We start from the raw sequence: 7,980 nt of genomic DNA, 5'->3' as shown, positions 1-7,980 counted from the left end.
GGGCCCAGATTCTCCAGCGCCCTCTGACAGGGGTGACCTTCAAATCATCCTTATGTTGGAAGAGCAAGCCTGGGTCTTGCAGTACTTTTTTGGATTCTCTTCACCAAAATTCTCCACCTCCAACATAAAAAAAAATAAAATAAGAAAACTCATACTTTTTTTGTAAATAAGCTTTTTAGATAATTTCATTCTAAAGACCGCATTTATTTTAAAGTAGGCTTCATTTTCAGAGTGTCTATAAACATATAATGCTTAATTGTGCATTTTCTCCTCCCAAAATAATGTCTCACTTTTGAAATTACAGGCTACAGAACTCGTAACATATAGGAGGTATGCCTCATTTATGACAGACTTTCTTAACAGCATGAGTTTTAAACTATTACTTAAATCAGCTTGTACTAGTTGTACTCTACTTACTCTATTGATCCTCTTGAAGTTTCCTGGAAAGATGTGTGTGTATTTCAATGACACTTAGGAACTGAGAAGGAAACACTTGAGCAAAGACAGAAAGAGGGTAGAACGGGATCAAAGACTAAACTGAAATACTACAAATCAGGATGCAGATTATATTAAGATGTTATTTTTCAGTTTTATTGATCATTTAATTAACTGTAAATGCCAGACAAAAAATACACCAACAGAACTACCTAAAATTTAGCCACTGTACTACCCTCAAGTGCAATGGAAACCATAGGATAAGCCTTTCCGCCAGACCTAACAGCAGTATCTGAATTAGAACAAAACAAAAACCCTCTATGCACTGTACTGGAAGTTTTAGTAATTGAGGGAAAATATAACTGGAAATAAGCATTAGGATAAAACTGAAAAATCTGTATGTAATGCATTAATGAATCAGAACATTAGCAGTTTTATTCTTTCAAACAGTGCTTCTACAGTGCTATGAATATTGCAATAATCCTTCTGTTAACATGGTGAATAAAAAAAATTATGTCCTCAACAAGGCAATAATAAAAAAATCTGCCAGATTTGGATTCTCTGGAGGCAAACAATCCATCTTAACCCTCACAATCCAAACAGTACAAAAAGGATATACCAAAAGAACAGTAAATACTGACAGAAGGTCCAATTGCCACAGATCAATTCTTTAATATGAAGTAACTGTTTCAAATGGTATCACCCATGTTATTTCATCTTGATCTGTTGGAGCAGAAAGATTCAATCATCATTCCAAAAGCCTCTCAAAATCATGTCTAAATACTGTAAAGGACAGAAGCAGCACAAATCCCTCATAGGTATCTGCTAGCTTTAATAACATTCCGTCTGCATTATGAAGCCCTTTCCTTACAACAGCCCCTGTAAACATAGTTGGATTGCATTTCAGTATAATTTTATGTAAGAGAAAAAGACATGAACATACTTATTAGCACTGAAGTAAACTCTTCACCTGTGTAAGTACTGCTTTAAATACAACATCAGTATTCCTTTGAATGCAACATCAATTATTTCTATTTCAAATAATTGTTAAAATCAACTGTCCAAAGTGTAATTAAAACTAGTTTAGGAATAATATTTCTACACAGATATTTTAACAGTTGCCTTACTCCAACTAACCGGAGTAATGATTTAGAACAATATCTTGCAACATAACAGCACTCATACAAACAGTAACTGCAAAAGAAAAATAACAAAAAGTAGATTTATGAGTGATTTATGGCAAAAAAACAAATTCACAAAAAGCAGGTAACTAACGTGTGTACACAAGACTTCAGAATACATAACAGCAGCAAACCCAATTCAGAGACAATACTTCATGCATTTGGAAGTTAATTAAGCCTTTCTGCAAAGGTTTAATGAATTAAAAGTAGAAGGTCAAGGAATATTAGGTCAATATTAAAGTTCATCTTCCAGGGGAAATTCATCAATCCAGTGGATTTTTTAAAATATTATTGAAGCATTAAATATATTTGGATATATGCACTAAGTAAACAAAGCCTATTTTAGCCTGAAAGACTTCCAGAGGCTGAGAAGTTTAATCTGCTTTTAAACATCTGAAGGTGTTTGTCACAAGACACCTCCCACATACAAGCTACAGAACAATTTATATAGTCTACTAGTTATGTTTGAGAAGAAAAAAGAAAAAAAGTAAAAATTTTAACTTATTCAAAATGCAAAATTGTATGCCATGGTTTTCCAAGCCAAACATTTGATTCAGGCTTAAAAATTATTTTATGCAAAAATACAACATCATCATATTACTTAGATCTAAAATACTCCAAAAACAGAATTACAGAACCTGCTTTTCTCTTTCAAGCATATTATACATTATTATTTCTATTCTTAATCCTAAAACAGATTGGCATTTTAAGCAGTTATTTTTAATTCTTCCACAACAAGCATGGCAGTAACCTCCATGGCAGTAACCACCTTGCACAGCCTCATGTTCCTGACCAAAGGGTACATAAACATAAGGCTTCTACCACTTGACATGCTCACAATATTAGTGTTTATTATTCACTGAATTTTGAAATGTGAGAGCAGTGTACCAAGTAAATATCAAACAGAACATACTGCACCAGCTGACGCACAGATTATGCATATGTCACTTCACTGAATTTCACTTTGTGTCTGCTCAGCTGCAATTAGATCAAGGAAGGTGCATGCTGCTAACTGAAAGCAAACTTTGAAAGACAAAACCAAAAGAAATACAGAATTTATTTAAACAGTGTTTACAAATCGTGGCATTTTTATATCTAATTATCAATAGCCATTAAAAAAAAAATTCTGCTTAGAGATTTTTTTTTTACTTCACTTTCTAAAGAGGGTATCTACATGCATTTTGATTCAGTGCCAAAGCTTACATAAATCCATCAGCTTAGCTTCATTTGTCTGTTTTTCAAACAGGACCTATTTAGCTTCCCATCAGGGTTTATCGTCAGGGGAAGTCAGTCAGCTGCTCAAGGTTATAGTAGGCCCTTAGATCCTCCCAATACTTGACTCCAGTCATAAAGACTTTTACAATCCCTCCACCTTAGAAAGAAATATAACCAGGCCAATAGAAACATACCATTTTGAGAATTATTTTCATACTGTATTTGACTTCATAAAGAAGTCATGAACATGGAATAGAGCAATAAACAAGAATGGATTCACAGCAGTGCTCTCAGTAGGTAAGACAGGGACAAATTTCCGACAGCCAACTGCAATGAATCCCCTACTGATGACAGTACATAAAAATAAAGGGGGGGAGGGAGGAAACAATTAAAAAAAAAAAACAAACTAAAAACCCAAAACCAACAAAAAATCCTACCAAACCCCAAGAATACTGAGAAAGAGATGGAGAGAGGTTAAAGGTAAAACCAGAGGACAGAGACAGCAACACCAAGAGCACAAGACTCCAAATAATGCCCCCCCATCAGAAAAAAATTATAAAAAAAGGAACAATCCTGATGGTCTCAGATTCCTCTGACACTCCCAATAAAATGCGTATTTTATTCATGGCATAAGAAGGAATATAATGAAGTATTTTTCATGAAAGGCCCTGTACTCCTGTCAATCGTACAGATCTCTGTGTAAATTTAGCTATCAATTTTTAATTACAAGGTTGCTTGACTTGCACTACTAAAGCTTATTGAATTCTCTAAGTGGAAGTTAATTAAGCCTTTCTGCAAAGGTTTAATGAATTAAAAGTAGAAGGTCAAGGAATATTAGGTCAATATTAAAGTTCATCTTCCAGGGGAAATTCATCAATCCAGTGGATTTTTTAAAATATTATTGAAGCATTAAATATATTTGGATATATGCACTAAGTAAACAAAGCCTATTTTAGCCTGAAAGACTTCCAGAGGCTGAGAAGTTTAATCTGCTTTTAAACATCTGAAGGTGTTTGTCACAAGACACCTCCCACATACAAGCTACAGAACAATTTATATAGTCTACTAGTTATGTTTGAGAAGAAAAAAGAAAAAAAGTAAAAATTTTAACTTATTCAAAATGCAAAATTGTATGCCATGGTTTTCCAAGCCAAACATTTGATTCAGGCTTAAAAATTATTTTATGCAAAAATACAACATCATCATATTACTTAGATCTAAAATACTCCAAAAACAGAATTACAGAACCTGCTTTTCTCTTTCAAGCATATTATACATTATTATTTCTATTCTTAATCCTAAAACAGATTGGCATTTTAAGCAGTTATTTTTAATTCTTCCACAACAAGCATGGCAGTAACCTCCATGGCAGTAACCACCTTGCACAGCCTCATGTTCCTGACCAAAGGGTACATAAACATAAGGCTTCTACCACTTGACATGCTCACAATATTAGTGTTTATTATTCACTGAATTTTGAAATGTGAGAGCAGTGTACCAAGTAAATATCAAACAGAACATACTGCACCAGCTGACGCACAGATTATGCATATGTCACTTCACTGAATTTCACTTTGTGTCTGCTCAGCTGCAATTAGATCAAGGAAGGTGCATGCTGCTAACTGAAAGCAAACTTTGAAAGACAAAACCAAAAGAAATACAGAATTTATTTAAACAGTGTTTACAAATCGTGGCATTTTTATATCTAATTATCAATAGCCATTAAAAAAAAAATTCTGCTTAGAGATTTTTTTTTTACTTCACTTTCTAAAGAGGGTATCTACATGCATTTTGATTCAGTGCCAAAGCTTACATAAATCCATCAGCTTAGCTTCATTTGTCTGTTTTTCAAACAGGACCTATTTAGCTTCCCATCAGGGTTTATCGTCAGGGGAAGTCAGTCAGCTGCTCAAGGTTATAGTAGGCCCTTAGATCCTCCCAATACTTGACTCCAGTCATAAAGACTTTTACAATCCCTCCACCTTAGAAAGAAATATAACCAGGCCAATAGAAACATACCATTTTGAGAATTATTTTCATACTGTATTTGACTTCATAAAGAAGTCATGAACATGGAATAGAGCAATAAACAAGAATGGATTCACAGCAGTGCTCTCAGTAGGTAAGACAGGGACAAATTTCCGACAGCCAACTGCAATGAATCCCCTACTGATGACAGTACATAAAAATAAAGGGGGGGAGGGAGGAAACAATTAAAAAAAAAAAACAAACTAAAAACCCAAAACCAACAAAAAATCCTACCAAACCCCAAGAATACTGAGAAAGAGATGGAGAGAGGTTAAAGGTAAAACCAGAGGACAGAGACAGCAACACCAAGAGCACAAGACTCCAAATAATGCCCCCCCATCAGAAAAAAATTATAAAAAAAGGAACAATCCTGATGGTCTCAGATTCCTCTGACACTCCCAATAAAATGCGTATTTTATTCATGGCATAAGAAGGAATATAATGAAGTATTTTTCATGAAAGGCCCTGTACTCCTGTCAATCGTACAGATCTCTGTGTAAATTTAGCTATCAATTTTTAATTACAAGGTTGCTTGACTTGCACTACTAAAGCTTATTGAGATTCTCTAAGCATTCTTTCAGACAAATCATAAGGAAATAATAATTCTTAAGTTTCTTACCCCTCCCCCCCCAACACTTCGGAAAATGAACCTATTAGTTATTCCATCCGGTTTTCATAACCTGTACCAGTATCTTGATTTGCTTCATTATTCTACTGTTCTCTTTTATACAAGACTTTTTATAAAACTGACTGTGAAAATACATTCCAAAATCAGTAGTACGACACCACCATTTACCTATACTTTACTTCCGTCAGGAAACTAGGATGACTTGGGGATTAATTCTAATTATAATACTGTACCAAGAGCGAAACATGAAAGTTGCACCTGTTGAAAACACTGTGCTTGCCTTTCTATCTAATAAGAAACTATCTGAAACATTGAAGAGGAGGAAAGCAAACTGCAAGGTATGTGCAACTGCATTATGTACTTTATATGACAGGAGTGACATTCCATTCAAGCTTTGCTGCGTTTCCTCTTCAGCCTTAAAATATGTTCAAGCTTAAGGAACAGCTACATTTTTTACATTCAAAAATCATGCTGTTTCTGGAGCAAGACAGAGCACATGCCATGAAAAATAAAAACCAAAGGACTATAAGCTGTTAAATCCTGAAACAAAACAATGCAAAGGGTACCTGAAATAGATTTTTCTAAGAAGTACTATAAAATAGATCAAGTTTAGTAATAGATTAACCAAGGCAGCTACTGGTTTCATCTCGATTTTCCATTGTTCTTTAGAACAAATTCCAGTATTTATATTCCTATTGGTAGAAAAAAAGTCTTATAATCTTCCTTTTCACATAACCATTAGCATAGTATATGAAGGCACAACCCCAAACCTACTATTTAAAAAATAATAATTAAGAAATTCTATCACTTGGCCAGAAAATCCAAATCAAAGTATATTCTGAAGTTGAAAGTGTCTGATGTCAGGGCAAGTCTGAAATTCAGATGTTTCGCTGAAACTAGCAAAGAACATAAGACTGGGGAGACTGCAAAAGATACAAAGAGGGCAAAACAAACCCCTGGAATTAACAACTAGAGGGCCAGAAAAAAGGAGAAAGACATCAACAGCAGAGAGAATAACATAAAATGATCCAGCCTTCTCTCTCCCAGGAAATTCTGCATCCAATTATAAATCGGATTTTCTGAAACACTTCTGCTCCCTGCAGCTGCCTCACCCACCCTGGGAGGACAGCAACACATGCAGAAGCATTACCACAGGTATAGAGGCCTGAAATGAAATCCATCTTCCTATTTCATAAAATGAGGTATGAACACACATTTTCTGACTGTTCTGGTAACAAATACAAGTCTGTCTCTCATGAGTGTAAGCAGTCAAAAAAATTCAACAGCCAAACAACAACTCTCTTCCTCTACTTTTGTTGCTGGTTACAAAGGGCAAAGTCAGAGGAGGTACAGAACAATCATTAACTTGTTCCTTTGCCCTCCTTGGCCAATGCTGTAGGTGCCGAGTTTTCTACGGAAAGTAGTAGTAGAGTGTTCTTTAAGTGGCCTCAGATAAACTGCAAAGCAAACGAGTAGATAGCAAAATTAAGCATTTCAGAAAATGAAAACTATCCAAATATAAGCTTAATCAACAAATACATCACATGAAAACTGCTTTCTTAGAGAATATTTCACTATTGTCTTCTCTATCACATGGTGACTCATTTAAAGACAAACAAAAGCAGATTAAGTAAATGTATATCCTCTTGCTCTTTAAGACATTAGATTAAAAAAAGTATTTGACAAAAATAGTGATTTTGTTTTTCCCCCCAGTTGGTTGCTTTTCCTTCAAGTTGGTCTACTGTAAGATCTTGTAATTTCTAATTGTTCATTTAAGAAACAAGATCTTCCTACTTAGCTATAAACACAATATAAGATTATAGCAATGGAGGAATAATGCAAGCAGTTCTGTAAAAATATCTAAAAGCAGTTTCAAGTACAAATTTACACTTTTTAACAGATGCAGATTAAAAACTGTTAATGAGGAAAGAAATTACCAAGACTAAAAGAAGTTCATCTATAGGGCTTCTATTGGGAAGACAGGAGTGTCAGAGAGAGTACAGAAACAGAAGTGTCCTGTTAAAGAGGAATGTACCAGCACAAATCAACAGCCACTGTGCAAAAAGCGCCTGCAGTTTGAATTACAGCTGAAAAAAACCCCAAAACCAACGGAGTGAACTTCTTCCTGCAGAATTCTTAATAACTACTAAATCGCTACCGCAAGAAACCTGGACAAACCTGCGCTTTAATTAACAAGAAGCAAAAAGGGTATTCTAGGAAGCGATGGTCTACTAAACAAAAACACAACACTGAGCCAAACAAAAAGGAAAAGCGGGCAAAGGGAGACAATACTCAAACATGTCAAAAGAACCAAAGACGACCACAAACGTGCGCACCAGAACAGCACATTTTTCTTTCCCTTACGTGAAGACAACACTTTCTCAGCGTTGTACTCGGAGGAAAGCTGCCTGCGGGCCCTCACACCGGCAGCCGGGCCCACCCGGCGGGACAGGCCCGGCCCGGCCCGGCCCGGCGGCACCGGCAGCTCAGGGC

Source organism: Chaetura pelagica, unplaced genomic scaffold, assembly GCF_000747805.2.
Source record: "Chaetura pelagica isolate M959 unplaced genomic scaffold, ChaPel_1.0 scaffold344, whole genome shotgun sequence".
In the NCBI taxonomy this organism is placed as follows: domain Eukaryota; kingdom Metazoa; phylum Chordata; class Aves; order Apodiformes; family Apodidae; genus Chaetura; species Chaetura pelagica.
The sequence above is the reverse complement of the archived record's forward strand: the minus strand, read 5'-3'. Positions refer to the sequence as shown.